The sequence below is a fragment of the Camelus dromedarius genome, chromosome 6 (assembly GCF_036321535.1).
Source record: "Camelus dromedarius isolate mCamDro1 chromosome 6, mCamDro1.pat, whole genome shotgun sequence".
NCBI lineage: Eukaryota > Metazoa > Chordata > Mammalia > Artiodactyla > Camelidae > Camelus > Camelus dromedarius.
The window spans coordinates 50,929,839-50,947,754 of NC_087441.1; the positions used below are offsets into that span (position 1 = coordinate 50,929,839).

Consider the following 17,916-nt stretch of genomic DNA (forward strand, 5'->3'; position numbering starts at 1 on the left):
ATCATTATCCTGTGACTGCTAACAGGCTTTTTTGGTATGAATTGCTTTCAAAAGTTGTGGTTGTTGTTGTTTGTTGTTTGTTGTTTGTTTTGTTTTGTTTGGAATTGTCTTCGTTCTATTATCTCCTAGGTTTTCCTCTGCTGGAGAAGCAGTTATCTCTGAGTATTAATTCCACGCGTATTGCTCAGAAGTATTCTACTGTACAGGATTTGGTAATTTATTTATTCATTCACCTTTTGATAGGCATTTGAGCAGCTTCCAGGTTTTAGCTGTTGCAAACAAAACAACATTGCTGTGAACACTCGTGTACATGTCTTTGTGTGGACACATATTTTAATTTCTTTTGGTAAATTCCTAGAAATGAAAGTATTGGATCATATAGAAAGTGTATGTTTACTTTCTTAAGAACTGTAAAGCTGTTGTCAAAAGAGGTTGTACCATTTTATACTCCCATCAACAGTGCATGAGAATTCCATTTTTTTTAAGCACCTTCACCAAAATCAGTCTTTTTAATTTTAGCCATTCTAGTAGGTGTGTAGTGGTTTCAATTTGCATTTCCCTAATTACTAATGATATTGAGCATTTTCATGTGCCTATTTGCTATTTATAAATATTCTGTAAGAAGTGTCTGTTCAAATGTTTTAGCTTATTTTTGTGGGCTGTTTTCTCACTATTAAGTTTTGAAAGTGCTTTGTATATTCTGGCTCTAAGTCATTTATCAACTATACGGTTTACAAATATTTTCTACCTAGTCTATGGTTCCTTTCATTCGCCAAACAATGTCTCTTGCAGAGCAAAAATGGTTACTTTGATGAAATCCAATTTATTTGTTTGTTAATGGATGGTGCTTTTGGTATCTTCTCCAAAAAATTATCATGTAACCCAATGCTTTTTCCTATGCTTTTCTGTGTCTACTGAGATAATCATATGATTTTTTTTCTTGTTTAGTTAATGTGGTGAATTACATGGATCAATTTTCAAATATTAAATCAACTTTGTATTTCTGGAACAAGCCCCATTTGATCAAGATATACAGACATACCTCAGAGAAATTTCAGGTTCAGTTCTAGACCACTGCAACAAAGTGAATGTTGCAATAAAGTGAGTCACATGAAGTCTTTGGTTTCCCAGTACATATAAAAGTTATGTTTATAGTGTGTGCAATATCATCATGCCTTAAAAAAGTACATAACTTAATTAAAAAATACTTTATTGCTAAAAAATGCTGACCATCATCTGAGCCTGGACTTGTGATTTGCATCCAAAGTGGGGACCATCTTGTATAAATAAACCCTTAATCTGTGGGATCTGACACCATCTACAAGTGGAGATGCTAACTCCAATGGCTGACTTTTGTTAAATGTCCACACTTGGACCAAAGAATCGACCCTAAGAAACTGGATTAACTACTACTAGTATGACTGCCATCATGGTACACAAATGGAGGCCAGAGGGAACAGTTCTCAGAAGATTATATGTATGGCAGCACTAGGTAGACAACTCTATACATACACACTACATTCTCAATAATAGTATCCTTAGAATGAATTAATAATTAAATTGGACTTCTCTACAAAAGAATGTTTAAAATATAAAACTGTTAATGTGCATGAGATATATATAACATGACATGGAAAGAGGTCTCTGGTATACTGTTAAGTGATAAAAGCAGATTATAGAACAGTCTGTATAAAATGACCCCATTTATAAAAGCAAACACATTAATATGAATAAATATATATGCATGAAAAAGTCTTGGGAAAAAGGTACCTCAAACTGTTAACAATTGTTGCCTTAAGGACATTCACTTTCTCTTTACAATTTGTTATTGTTTGAATGTTTTTACTATCTATTTTATATACACGGCATTATTTAAATTGTTTACAATAAGTATCTATTATTTTTATAGAGATATGTAGTAATAAAAAGCAGAAAGAGCAATAAAAATAAATACATTCTTTGGGGGAAAAAAAACCTTCTCTCTAAAGTGCTTCACAAACCTGTCTCTTTCTCTCCACTGCATGCTACTTCCTTAGTTCAGTCCTTTGCTATTTATTACCTACACCAGGATACAGCAAACTATTCCTGTTAAGGGCCATATAGTAAATACTTTATGCATGCAGACTATATGGTCCCTTTCGAAACGACTCAACTCTGCTGTTATAGCTTGAAAGCAGCTGTAAATGATACCTAAACCAGTGGGTATGGCTGTGTTGCAATAAAACTTTATTTATGAAAACAAGCCATGGGCCTGCCCTTGGGTCATAGTTTGCTGACCACTTGGACCACCGATGCCATCAAATTATATCTCTGACTCCAACCCTTCCCCTACTTTATCCTGGATCTCACATTGTTTCTATAAATGTCGCACAATTTCTTCACATTCTATGTTTTTACTTAAAGTCTCATCTGCCTGGAAAATTCTTAGCTTTCTGGTGACCTTAAGATCATTTTTTAAGACTCTGACTAGCCTTCATGACCCCAGTAAATATAACTGACTGCTTTCCTTCTGTGCTTTCACAGGCTTTGTACATATTTTGATTGGCACCTTGTATATGATGATTTACATAATGTGCCTCTCACTCAGACACAGGAGGGCTGAGACTGTGCTTCTGAATTCCTGGAATCTAATACAAGACTGAGCAAGAGAGTAGGGAATTCAGAAATGTTTGCTAGTATGAATAAAGACAGAAAGAGAGGTATCTCTTTAGCCTTTTAGCCTTTCAAATTAGGCGCAGAAAATTGCTCCTTCCAGCAGTCCTTCTTCCTTTATTAATCAGAGTTGTCAATACCCAGAAGCTTGGATCTTTCTTCTCTCTTTCCTTTTCATATTTCCACATGATTTAATGCCCACAGCAAATAAAACCATATAGGTAATATCAACTTTTTGAATCTAATTTGTCATCTGACCCAAACAATACTCTAAGCATTTACAAGTAACATCACTCAGGGGGATGGTTCATCTTTGCCTTGCAGTCCTATTCATAAGGATTTTGCCTCAACCCAGGTTCACAAGATGGCAGGCCATTTGACTATCGGGAATATATTTCTGAAAGGCTAAAAAACATATAGTGCATAAGTAAATGACTCCCTAGGGCACAGCCTGCAAGTTCAGAATGTACCCCAGATATACTTGGGACTTTTTCACAGGGATTGTACATCAGAAAAATCTTACTTATATACAATAAACCATCAAAAAGTTCATTATATTATTCAACTTATCCTCCCTCAGCCCTTTTAGATGGCTAGTATCACCAATTTGATGATGAGAAAACTGGGGCTCAGGGTTCTTAAGTATCTTGCCCACTGTCATAGTAAACAAGGCAGAACTGGGTCTCAAACTCAATCCTTCAGATTTTAAATTCCATACCCTTTCCTCATGCATGACTTACCCTCTTCTTCCCTCAACTTTTAACACTTGTATGAAAAACTTTTGCCTATTCTTTAAAAATGAGTTATTCAACTGTCTTGTCCAGTCCTGAAGCTTTTTCAGCTGACTTTCTGCTCAATAATGTGGTTAATTATGCAAACTATCATTAAAAGAAGTTCAAAAAGTTTGCCTGTTGTATAGTTTTAAAATGTTTAAAACAGACAATTAAGGCGGTCTTAAGCACCACTCTATACACAGCTTTGTTGAGCTGTCCCTGGGTTTTGACTGGCAGTGAGATGGACAAGGCTGAGATGTCCTGCATCTGACAATGGAATAAATATCCACCCACAGCCAAAGCAAGTGAGAAGCTAGACCTGAGCAGCCTAATGTGGTCGGAGAAGTTTAGTGTCTGTTTTAATATTGGAAAGTACAACAATAGATGGCAGCTCCAGCAGATGTACAGAATATAATTACAGAAGGACCAGAGATCTACTCATCATCCAAAAAACCCTGAAGCTAATAACAGAAATCTACTCTTAGGGGTAGAAATGAATCAAGAAAAAAAAAAAAAAAAGGAAGAAGCTCAGCTCCATAGGAGCTAGCCTACCCTTCTTAGGAAACAAGTCTGAGACTCAGGCACAGGGGAGCCAAACAACACATTAGGGGCGGAAGGAGGCTGCAAAGTTAAAGTGACAGCAGCTGACTTGACTTAGGGCCCCTTTCATCCTCTCTTCCCCAAAGCAGACATGTGCTAAGCAGTCATATAGGTTGAACTCTACGGGTGATGGATACAACCTTTCAGCGAGGAAGAGATCGGAAAACCTAGCAGAAATTACAGTACTCGTCTGTTTAATGTCTCTGTTCCAGTGCGTCTACTCCTTATATATGCCTCTCTATCTCCACTCCACTCTTGCCTGCCTCCCTTTAGTCCTTGCTCCTCACTGTTCAAAGGGTTTTGTAACCAAAGTATGCTTTGGAGTATTTTTCTTAATTATTAAATAACATTTATTTTTTCTTGAATTTTAAAAATAACTAAATATTTTATATTTCACTATGTATGGGAAAACATAATATTCAATTGATTTTTCCCCTCTTGGGTCAACAGCCCTCTGTAGAATTCCTAACCCTGCTTTAACCATCTCTTTATTCACCAGACTAAAAATTGCAATTAATTCAAATTGCACAGACTAGATTTATATATATATTTTTAAATCTCTACAGTACAAAAAAATTAAGAGTTTACACACCTCCTAAATATTCACAAATGATGATAGGGTTAATCAATTACTGCGCATTCACCAATGAAATATATGCACTGACTAAAATGATATTTTAAAAATGCTAAGAAACCAAGAACACAAATGTTTACATTTAAAAAATTAAATTTGAATCCATAACTACAGCTTGGTAAAATTTTTATAATCACCTGGGCAGAGATGTTAAGAGAATATGGAAAAACAAAAACTTGGTTTCATAGAGAGGTAGAAAGAAAGACAAATGGTGAATTATATTTTATTTTTGGTGTTATAATGTTACTCGGGCAATTAATCATATTTCCTAAAATGAAATGTATATCTCTTACCTATTTTTTTTAATTTAACTTTTGACTGAGATGACTGCACAAGCTCACATAACATATAGTCAGTTTCACAGAGCCAATACCCTAAAAATGCTCAGCTGTTCCACTGGGATACTTCTAAAATAAAGCACTTTAAAGAATCTAGCATCTTTGAGAAATGGAGCTGTAACTTCATGTATTTAAAAAAACAGAAGCAAAAAAATCTTTCTGTGATAGACATACTAAAGGAAGCTATTACTCAATATAGTTAAATTAGATTGGAGTGCGTTGCAGGGAAATCTCTATGACCTCTTAATCACCTCTGTCCCCTAACTCTATCCCTCCCCATGCTCCTGCAATTTTCATTTATGATTTGAAATTTTTCTCTAATCCTCAGCGTTCTTGCAGAGAACGCCAAAAGACATTTTGCCCTTCCTCTGCTTTCTGACATGTCATTTTTGGTTTCTAATTTGAATGCACTGAAATCCTGCACAAAATTAAATTCTGATTATGCATTCACTTACCTTTCATTCCTTAAAAGTAGTTTTCCTTCCCCTGAGTTTATAGTAGCAGGCTGATAAAGGCCTGCTTACGTGTGCAATTTTATTAAATAAATACACATTCAATGGAAACATTCAGATATGATTATTTTACTATTCATAATACATAATTTGTTTCCTTTGAGAAATCGTTTATTCTTCCAACAAATAACTTCAATAAAATACAATAACATAAGATTGAATACATGGATACGCTTTTTTCATTATGAGGAAATATAAATGCTTATTAAAAATACAGTCTTTTCCCATAAGAACTTCTTAAACATCAGTTCTAAAAAGATGAAGTAAAATAAGTTTTTATAATAGTATTAAAATTTGTGGCAGCTTAAACTGAAGTAATATTCTAATGTGAAAATGGTTACTTTTTATTGTTTATATCTTCAGATTCATTGCTAGTATATTGTCCTGGCTGCTAGCTATGACCTATTTTTCATTTGTTTTTCTTTTTTCATTTGCTTTATTTTTTTTAATTTTATGGCAAAATAAAAAATACTGAAAATTCCGTTTAAACAACATCAAAGATTTTTATATCAACCATACTAGAAGAAAATCTGAGTATTAATGAATATAAATTTGGAGTAGTGATTCTGAGGCAGGAACTTGCTTAGTGTATTCAACAAGAACAAGGAGGTAGGAATGATTGAGGCAAAGATAGGGGAGGAGGGAGTAAATAGACATTTGGATATAAGATCCTGGAGTTGGGATCAGGTCAGGTCTGGAAGTATTTGGGAACAACCAACATAATGGTTAGAGGCATGAGATTCCCTCACCTAGAAAGTGTAGGTTTGGATAATTGATGGATAGGTGATTGACTGATTGATTGATCCACACATACAGACATGTTCTCCCCAAATTTATATATTTAAATTGAATTCCTGATGTGATGGTATTTGGGGTGAGGCTCTTGGGAGGTAATTAGGCTATGAAGGTAGGGCCCTCATGAATGAGATTAGTGCCTTTATAAAAGAGACTCCACGAAGCTCCTTAGCCTCTGGAGCTGCCCCACCATATTATCACTTGTGCTGCATCTCTACAATGAGGCGTCACATTCTGGACAAGCTCTTTGCTGATATCTCTTCACTGTTTACAGAGGTTTGGGGATCTCAACAAGAGAAGTGGTGTAATATATGCATCATCTTCAGGAGTATAAACAAAAGCATCTTTTTATAGGATAGGCAAAGCAATCTGTCTTCTTGCAAAGCACATCTGAGAATACAGTTGACTGAATATTGAGGTCTGTGTACATTTTTTAAAAATGTAAAACACTATATAAATGGATTTTCATAAACTTCTTTCACACTGTAAAAAATAATTAAGTACATAAAATAATACATTAGATGTTGGCTTCCTCAGAGTAGTGTGGGAAGTTGCATTGGTTCATTTAGATTAGAAGATGGCTAAACAGAAAAAGATATCTTCTGGGACTTATGTCAGTTGTGGGCATTAGTGACTCCCATGCATGTCTGTGGGAGGTGGTCTCAACACACAAGCTTGCTAATGCTAGGATATGGTTGTCTATTTCCAGAGTTTCAAACTATGAGAGGATATTATACCATTTCTGCTTTTATGAAAGGAAACACTATAATCAGTGCTACACACATAATAAAAAAAACTGTTTATACTTGCTTTGCTTATATATGCATGTATAATTTCTTTCTGTGTCTTTGTGAAAGCTAAAAAGGAGAAATTCTCCCACAGAGCATATATGTCAGATTTAATTTTGTAAAATTCCCTTTAGTGGTTGTTAAATAACCAGGTCTGTTCAGAGTTGTGTATATCTGAGACTTTATGTTCAGATAGGGACAATTTTTATCTTTGTACATTGATTGTACCTAGATTTTAAATTTTAAAGTGATGCACTGGTGAAATCAACATCACATTTTTAAGGAAAAACTTATTTTTAAGCAGCCTCAGGTATACATTTTAAGTATTAACATACTAAAATTAATGTTTCTATCTTTCTTCTGCATAATAGCAAAATAAATACCAACTGACAGAGCTGTAACCGAAACGACTACCGTCTTCTGGTCTAGAATATGTTAGAATTCTAGATGATAAACCATTTGATACCGAAGGGAATGAGATAACCCTTGACTTCTTTGCTATCAGTCCCCAGGTCAAGTCCTCCTTTATGAAGTACCACATTTTGCCAAAAATGGGGCTCTTGTATCCAGAACAGAAACTGAAAGTGATAATTTTTCAGATACTGAGGAGCTACGTTCATTACAGTGGGCGAGGGCCTTTAGCTAGCAAGAAAGTTCCGCTTTGGAGGATGGGCCAAGGTGCCTTTAGATATTCTTTTCTAGCCAGACTGTCAACCTCTTAGAGACTCAGTTTCCCTACCTGTGAAATCTAGACAATAAAAGTGAGAATAAGAGAGTTCCAGAAGAAGTGCTTAGCACAATGCCTGGCAAATAGCAGGCAGATGAGCAATGAATGTTAGCTATCATTCGTAAAAGCCAACACAATGTCTTGTCTGCTAGTGTGTCTGCTGACCCAAAGTAGGTGCTCAGTGAAAGGCTGAGTGAAACTTCAAATCAACCTACAGAGGTAGCTAAATATACCTCTTAGTTTGAGCTTCTTAAACGTATGAAATTGGAATCTTATGTCTGACTTGAACCTTGCCCATCTTGACCAATGATTCTATATCTGCCTGCCTGACCTGGGATTTAATTGACTTCAATTGCTCTGGTCCTGCTAAGGTGGCATTTCAGTATCCAGCCTGTTTCATCAACTTAAGTCCTGTATCTTACGATATCTTAACAAGAACAAACAAACTAACAAAACCACCCAAAAAACTTCCCAAAACACACAATTCATATTAAGCTAAGAAGAGAGCTAAACTATCAAAATAGTAATTAAAAATTACTTTAAACAGAAACTTGACGTTAATAATATTAAGTAGCACCTTAACCTTTAAATCTTTTAATTTCATTTTAAACCATAATGGTATTAGTTCCTCAGAGAACACCTCAACACATTCATGTAAAGAAAAAAATGCTCAAAACATAGGGACAATTTTAGATTATTTCACCTTAGGGAAGCTTTTGGGAATCCACACGCTTTCTAGGGGAGTCTTGTACACTTACCCAATCCCTAAGCCTCAAAATCACTGAAATGTTGCTAGCTCAGCCTACTTTTTTAGTCATTGTCAGTTCCGGTATTATAGCACCTGGAGAACTTAGTTTCATTTTGCAGCTGTTGCCCAACTTTCAAAATAATTCATTCTACAATCTTGGTAGAATCCTCAAACTTATATATATATTGGGCAGTTGGGGGAAGAAGAAAATGTTAGTACTCCCATTCCAATCTTCCATCTCATAACATATGTTGAGATTCTTCATAATAATTCAGAATGTTAAAAAATATGAACTCATGAAATGAATCATTGAGAAACAACTTTTTTTTGAAGGGACAGTTTAATTTCAGGTTTTGGAAACAACCAAATCTCTAGGGAAAGAAGTGAAGATTTGGGGGTTATATAGTACAGAATTGGAGCTTGCCCAAAGAGAAGGCTTGGCCTTTGCCCTCAGCCTTACAGGATCTGCTGTTTGCCTGAGGTCCTTGGGTCATACTGTGTAGTCTAACAATATGATTTACAGTGGGGACTGGCCACACCCATACAGTCTTCCGTTGGGGCTGGCCCTCCTAAAGGTCTAACAATGTGACAGGATGGGGGCTTTGGGTCACAAAGATATGAACCTGGAAACTGGGATTAAACAAGTGGGCAATCAATTAATCATGCCTACATAATGAGGATTCCTCGCCCCTTCCAAAAAATCTGCATACCAAGCTCAGGTGAGCTTCCCTGATGGACTGTACTCTGTGCATATTGTCACACATTAATACTGTGACAGTACTGTGTCTTGACTCCATGGCTAGAAGACAAATGAAACTGCATTTGAAACCCTCTTTGACTCTGCTCTATGTGTATCTTTTTTGTATTTTATTTTTATTTTATTTATTTTAATATTTTATTGAAGTTTAGTTGACTTACAATGTTGGGTTAATTTCTGGTATACAACATAGTGATTCAGTTATATATACATATATATTTTTTCCATTTTCTTTTTCATTAGAGGTTATTACAAAATAGTGAATACAGTTTCCTATGCTACACATTAGGACCTTGTTGTTTATCTATTTTATATATAGTAGTTTATATCTTCTAATCCCAAACTCATAATTTATCCCTACCTGCCTTTCCCCTTTGGTAACCATAGCTTGTTTTCTATGTCTGTGAGTCTCTTTCTGCTTTGTAAATAAGTTCATTTTTAAAATTTTCCTTTTTTAGATTCTACATATAAGTGATATCATATGATATGTCTTTCTCTGTCTAATTTACTTCACTTAGTATGATAATCTCTAGATCCATCCATGTTGCTGCTAATGGTATTATTTCATTTTTTCTTATAGTATTCTATTGTGTGTGTGTATATATATGTATATACACACACACGTATATCTATCACAACTTCTTTACTCAATCATATGTCAATGGACATTTAGGTCGCTTCCATGTCTTATTGTAAATAGTGCTGCTATGAACACTGAGGTGCATGTACCTTTTTGAATTAAGAGTTTTCTCCGGATTTATGCCCAGGAGTGGGATTGCTGGATCACACAGTAACTCTATTTCTAGTTGTTTAAGGAATCTCCATACCATTTTCCATAATGGCTGCACCAAACTGCATTCCCACCAACAGTGTAGGAGCGTTTCCCTTTCTGCACACCCTCTCCACATTTACTGTTTGTGAACTTTTAAAATACGGCCATTCTGACTGGTCTGAGGTGATACCTCATTGTAGTTTTGATTTGCATTTCTCTGGTAATTAGTGATTTTGAGAATCCTGTAATGTGCCTTTTGGCCATCTGTACGTCTTCTTTGGAGAAATGTCTTTTTAGGTATTCTGCCCATTTCTTGATTGGGTTGTTATTGAATTGTATGAGCTGTTTGTGTATTCTGGAAGTTAAGCCTTTTCAGTCACATCATTTGCAAATATTTTCTCCCAGTCCATAGATTGTCTTTTTGTTTTGTTTATGCTTTCCTTTGCTGTGCAAAAGCTTATAAATTTATGTGTATCTTCTTTTGACATAATCTTAAACTTAATCTGTACCCTTTCCCTTTAATAAACCATAATCACGAGTATAACAGTTTCCTAAGTCTTTCTAGCAAATTACTAAAACTGAGGTAGTTTGGGAACTACCCCCAATACCCCTGCAAACTTGCAGTTGGTGTCAAAAGTGAGGGTGGTTTTGTATAAGGACTGTGCCTCTAATTTTGTAGTTAACCTAAACTTCTCATAAGGGATTTCCAGGTTTGTCTGAATAAAAATGTCACAGCAAGTTACCTTGACTGCATTTTGGAAGTGACAAGCTGCACTATAATGGTGCAGGATGGAGTTACGTGAGCCTTGCCTACACTTAAAGTAAGCACCACCTGCCTTTGAAGTTTAAAGGTCAATGACAATTCTACTCTACATTACTACCTAATAAACACCTTTTCCACACTTTTATGGGGTTTTCCCATAAGAAAAGACTTTAAAATAGAGGGTGGAAATATGTCTTTCAAGTATCAACAAGCCTCACAAATTAAGGCCAGGGTAGCAATAACCTGAAAAAATGTTGAGTGACAGACTATAGTATTTTATTTATATGAATTTCAAAACCAGGATACTAATCTATGCTGACAGAAATCAGAATAGTGGCTACTTTTGGTGGGTGACCGGGGTGGGGTGAGGGGATCTGAGTGCTGACTGAGAGGAACATAAGAGAGTATTTTGGAAAGTTAGAAATGTTCTATAACTTGATTTGGGCAGTAGTTATATGAGGTGGTATATGGCACTGGGCAATTAAGATTTGTATACTTTGGTGCATTTCAATTTTTAAAAAAGCTGTACCTCAATAAAAACGTTAAATCCTTGGTCATATATAAAAAAAAAAAACTCTGAGTATAAAAGGAAAATTGTATTTATTTAACAGACAGTTGGTGTTTACTATGTGTCAGGCATTCTGCTAGTACTTGTAGATACAACGCAAAGCAAAACACAGAAATGACACCTGCTTATAGATGACCAAGACACCCATTTTTAGCCTTTAGACTCCCATCAGTAACAATTTGGACTTTTAAAATTCAACATGTCTTCATCCTCTGGAATCAGTCCCACAAAAACACCTTTTATGCTTTTGCATATGAAAGGTTTTATAAATAAACTCTACCTATTATATGCCCAGTTCAATTTTCACTATTTCCACAAGGGTTTTTAATATCTTGCAGCCAGCAGTGGCCTATCCTTACTTTGAATTCCTTTTGCATTCATAAAGATAGTACCACACAACTCAGTACTTAATTGTTCTTTCTAAAAAAAATTTTTTTAAATATTTTTTAGGGGGGAGGGAGGTAATTAGGTTTTTATTTATTTATTTAAATGAAGGTATTGGGGATTCAATCCAGGACCCTGTGCATGTTAAGCATGCACTCTACCACTGAACTATACCCTTTCTACACCAGTACTTAATTGTTCTTAAATAGTCTTGAGAGTGTTAAATTTGTCTTCTACCCAAACTGTAAATTCCTTGAGACTAGAGATCACATCACATGTTTCTCTGGAAAGTTTCACACTGCTTAGCAAAGTGTGGGTCTTGTGATATATGCTTAATTACTTGTGGGTGGAATGAATGGAAACTTCATTTTGACCATATTGAACATGCTTAAGAATAGTTTAAACTCCAGGAAAAATTAATCCTTAAAGTAATTACTATCTGGGATTTTATTTTGCCATTTTTAATAGCTCACTTTTTAGTGCTAGAAAGAGATAGAAGTTATTCTTGACATTCTGTTCTGTTCCCTGTGGCTCAGTTTTGATAAGAAGGGAAGAGAGGCTGTTCTTATCTGTTTAATACCAGTATATTTGCTTTAATTGAGAAGGAAATGCATTTTGGATGAAACATTTGTCTCCAAATATTTCTTACCTCCTGATTATTCAACTTAGTACAAAGTTGCCTAAAATAAAAACTACGCTTCCTAGCTTCCTTTGCAACCAAGTATGACCATGTAACTGTAAATGATAGGTATATTTTCAGCTCCTGTTCTCAAAGGGATGTCCTTTGGTTCCTCTTCTTCCTTTGGACTGTTACTTGGAGTATTTGATGGTTGTGAGTCATCTTGGACCATTAGATGAGGATAACACCCCAGAAACGGCAGAGTAATGAGAAGGCGCCAGTGTCCCTGGATGAATAAATTGAGAAAGCAAGTACACTATTCTAGGATTACTCATGCATCCTGTATATGAGATGTCTATTCGTTTAAATTACAGTTATTCTGGGTCTCATTATACATAGTTTAAGCATTTTCCTACCTTATCCATAGGGGTAATCATAGAATAGTGACAGCTGGCAAGGAATGACTTTCCTTCCCACACAGTGCTTTAGGGAATAAATATGTTTTAGCCTCAAACTTTGGGTGGATCATTTGCTAGAATAAGAAAGCAAAACTTATCTTCTGATATCAAAAGGCTAGTTAAAAATGACTAGTTTTGAAGGTAACTACCTCTAATTTTCCCCCCTAAAGTCCCATTCATACACACAAACATACTCACGCATATTCATACTTATTATGGAATGTCACCTGGCATTTGGGCAACCAAATGAATATCAAGTTAAAACAACCAATAAAAACTGTGAATAAAAACTGTGTTTTTATTTCATGTTTTATATTGACTTTGAGTGGCATTGCTTTTTAATAGCTAACCTATGAATGTGTCTTTGAAATTGGTTTTTGTTGCATTTTGTAATATTTTATGAAAATTTAATGTATTTTATTATCTTTTAGGAAAGTAAAAAATGTTCATTCACTGAGCAACAACTCATAATTTCAAGGCTGCCAAAAGAAGCATAACTTTTCTTTTGTATATTCAAGTTTGAAATTTTTAGTTATCCATACCTCAATACCTTAAACATTTCCTGTATTTTCAAGCATCCTCTATTTCTTCTGTTCTGTCTTACAGAAAAAATTCTTCTACCAAGGTTAAGAATAACCTCACCCATGGTCTTGGGTGCATCCTTGTCTTCCTTCACCTCATAATTCCCTTACTTAACTCATCTCTTTCTTGTAGGTTCTTTCCCACTCTCCTTGATTTGAGCAGGAATTAACCCTGTTGATGACTTTAAAAAATAACTGTACTTATCTTCGCTTATCTCTCACCTCTTTGACCACGTTTTTTTTTTTCCCTTTGCTGGCTCCCTTTCTTCCTCTCAATCTTAGGTGTAATGAATATGTATTGTTTTGACCCTTTTCCCGATTATATTTTTTCTGAATTTCCTTTAAGGAACTACCCCTTTCGACATTTTATCCTTGCACCATCTGATTTGCTACAACCTTGTTTTTTTCAAATCCGCTATCTTACCATCTGTTCTACTGAACCCCGCTCCCTTTTTTCTCCTGCAAGACCTTCCTCCTTGAACTTTCTTCCTCTTGCTCCCCTCTATACTGCTTCCTCTCTAGACTTGCACAGCCCTTTTCCTGGAACTTTTCTTTGCCTTTTTCAGGATTGATACACCTTTTCCAGAATTCCATGTTTTCCTCTTAGCTTTTGCCTTTATTTTACTGGAGTACATGGTCAAGTAACTTCCTAAAAGATCACACGCGAGGAAAGTATTCTGTAGTTCTGCATCCTTTGGATGCAGACCTTTTGGATCTGCTGATCTGAAAATATCTTTATTTGCTCTTGTAGTTAATTGATAATTTGAATGAGTACAGAATTCTAGAATGAAAATTTTCTACCATTAAACCTAAAATATTCTGTCATTGTCTTCTAATATATATGCAGTGCTGCTGAATAGATCTGATTCTTGTCCCTTTGTTGATAGATGTCTTTATGTTTGGAAACTTTTCAGACTCATTATTATTATTTCTAGTTTGTATTTTTGATTTTTTTTCCTCACTGAAAAAAATATCTCTTTCTCTTCTACTGATTGAATGTTAGTTTGTTGGATTGGCTCTCCATGACTCATCTTTTCTCATATATTCTGTTTATGTCTTCACATATCCTATATTCTAGATTTATTTGATTTTTATCTTCAATATTTCCAATGAATTCTTTTTAACTTAAGTAATCATGTTTTAGTGTCTTAGAACTCTGTTTTATTCTATGATTGCTCCTTTTTTCAGAGTACCTTGTTTGTACCTTATAGATCCAATATATTCTGAATACTAAAGTATATAAATTGGAGTGTTTTTTAAAAATGTTCTTGTTAAAAAAAGTTCTCTTTTATTTCACAAATTTTAATTGCTTCCTTTAGAGTTAGTTATTTAGTTTTTGTCTTTCCCTTTCATAATGGCGATTTTCCTGATTTGCCTGTTGATTCTTCACTGCATGTTTATATAAAGAACTGGCCATTGATGAGGTTTGCTTTTAGTAAGTAGGATGTCTTCTGGTTCTCTCTCCTGTGAGGGAATTGTGTATAAATGGCTAGGTTGAGTAGGGCAGGGCCAGGAGTACTAAATATCAGGTTTCACTTTAGGATGGATAAGCAAGCAGCTGGCTCTCTGGATGCTGGCCCTGAACGCCAGAATGATCGTGGTTTTGCTCTGTGTTGTTAACATAAAAACTTTCATGTCTTCTCTACTATTTATGCAATTAACTTGGAGGAGACTCTAGGGTTTTTTGTTTGTTTCGGTTTTTGTCTGGTGGCAGATGTGCTTTTGGCTGCTCTCAGTGCATATGGATGAGAGAAGACGATGTCTGATGATTGATTCAACCGTATCATACTTCAAATATTGTCTTCATTTTCAGCTCTTAGTCTCACTTCTGCCCTTTGCCATGCCCTCAACCAACTCTTTTGTAGCTTCTTTACTGCATTTTTTAAGCAATGTTTTTGACTAGTAGTCAAATCACTACTATTAGCTTTGTTTTCCAGGAAACTGCTGAAACTTCATATACTTTTCTCCCCTTCTCCATCTACTATCCTCCTGCTAACATAAGCATATGCATACAAACACACAAAGCTTTACTCTTTTACTTATTCCTCGGTTTTTCTACTTCTACATTTTCATTTCAGTAATGTCTAAGAAAGAATAGCTGGCAGATTATATGCCAAGTCCAACAGTAGCCCAAGAATAACTCTTGGCTTGAATAGTGGCCCAAGAATAACTCTCTGTATTTTACAAGCATATATTTTGCCATTTTAGTGGCAGAATGGCAGAATCCTCCCTGACTGTCCCTTGGTCACATGACCACCTCTACAATATTCTTGTTTAAAGGGAAATAGAAGTACTTCCAGGATAATGGGAGGAGCTCATATGTATTTCTTTAGTTTTTTGGTACCCTAACAAATTCTACCTATTAATTAAGGAAGAGGTGGAAAATGGTAGCTGGGTCGGTAACCAGTAGTGTCTGCCATGGTAGTGATCATTTTTTCCTTCCCAATATAATTCACTAAAAAGGTTAGGAAAGCTATTTAATTAATTAATTAACTAATTAATTAATTACACTCCTGTGTTTATTGCAGCATTATTCACAATCACTATGAAAACAGCCCAAGTATCCATCACGGGATACTTGGAATAGGTAAAGATGTGGTTTATGTATAAAATGGGATATGATTCAGCCATGAGAAAGAAGGAAATCCTGCCATTTGCAACAATGTGGATGAACCTTGAGGGCATTATGCAAGTGAGATCGGTCAGAGAGAGACAAATACTAGATGATATAACTTATAGGAGGAATCTAAAAAAGCTGACCTTGTAGAAACACAGAGTAGAATGGTGGTTACCAGGGACTGGTGCAGGGGGAGGTGACGGGGATTGGGGTGATGTTGGTCGAAGGGTATAAACTTGCAGTTAGAAGATAAATAGTTTCCAAAGATCTAATACACAGCATTAGCCAAAAACAATTGACAAAAATACTCCTGGAACTAACAAGCAATTATTGTAAGGTTTCAGAATACAAGGTTAACTTACAAAAATCAATCATTTTCCTGTATACTAGCAATATACAAATGGAATTCAAAATAAAAACACATTAGGATTTGTATTAGCACCCCAGAAAACAAAATGCTTAGGAATAAATCTAACAAAATATGTACGTGACCTATGTGAGGAAAACTACAAAAGTCTAATCAAAGATATCACAGAAGAACTAAAGAAGAGATATTTCATAGATATTTCCAGATTTTAGGTATTAGAAATAATCCTGCTATGAATATTCTAGTACACGTTTCATAAACTCTTTATATTCATTTCTGTGGGTCATATACCTGGGAGAGGAACTGCTGAGCTATGTTCAGCTCTATGCCATGTGTATGTTCAGATATTGCCAGTTTTCTAAAGTCATTTTACAAACTTTAGGTAAGCTTATTTTAGAATTGAGTCTTTTATTAATCAGCATCCCACAGCGGTTGTCAGCTCCAGGTAAGAAACTGTACTCAGGTCCATCAAAGATGGAATTTTAAGACCCAATGTTGCAAGGCTGGGTAGGGAAGATGGCAGGACAATGGACTGAGAATATATAAAACAAAAAAAAGGCCTAGAAGCTAAGGCTGTGGGACACTGGTGAGTTGAGAAGTCCTAGTGGTCATACATACTGAGATACTAAGAGACTACTGGGCTGGAAACGAGGCTGAGGCTTATTAACCCAGCCCAACAACCCATGTGGTGACAAGGCTGAAAATGAAAGGCCAATATGCTCAGGATGACGGAACATAGAGATGAAAGAGCCAAAAAAATAGATGACTTTGTTGAGCCACTGAAAAACGCTGGAAACATGCCACCCTGAGATTTTCTGTTTTTGAGACAATTTTGAAATAATTAAGGTAAAGTCAATCAAATGATCTAGTTTCATACACACACATACAAAATGTTACATATTTGGGTTCATAATGTGTATATATATTGTTTTGTAAACTATTCACTGCATTGTACATCTTGATATGTTCCCATATCAAACAATACAGATTCCACTTCAGAGATGTGCTATAATTTATTTAAATCAATCCCCTATTGAACTTTTTTGGTAGAATGCATTTTTAAGTACAATGAGTTTTAATGGGTTGCCCAACCATCTATCAATTTCAACCCACCCTGCTCAGTATTGCCAAGATAATCTTTCAATCCCATTTCGTAACTGCCAGATCCTGACTGACTATAATACTAAATTCCTTAAATTCAAGATTGAGTCTCTCCTTACAGACTAGTTTCTATTTAATTTGAACATTATTGTCACTACCTTCTAATAAGAAGTTTCCATTGTAGACAAACAGGTTACTCACCACAGAATGCATCTGCAGCCTTATTTCCTTGTTTTTGTTTATGGCATATTTTATGAATAGTCTTCTTTCTCTTTATGAGGAATCTTGTCATCTGACTGTCTTTCCATTAACATTTTGGAAAATTCTGAAGGGACTACAAAGGGTACAAAGAGAGTTCTTAG

At 35.3% G+C, this 17,916-nt stretch overlaps 1 long non-coding RNA gene across 1 annotated transcript in view; it reads right to left on the reverse strand.

Moving 5' to 3' along the window:
* Positions 1 to 17,916, reverse strand: part of LOC116154359 (uncharacterized) — a 305,717-nt gene that overhangs the window by 286,157 nt on the left and 1,644 nt on the right. Inside the window, exon 2 of the long non-coding RNA XR_004138226.2 lies at positions 17,756 to 17,888. This is a non-coding gene — a long non-coding RNA (uncharacterized LOC116154359). The remainder of the gene's footprint in view (positions 1 to 17,755; positions 17,889 to 17,916) is intronic.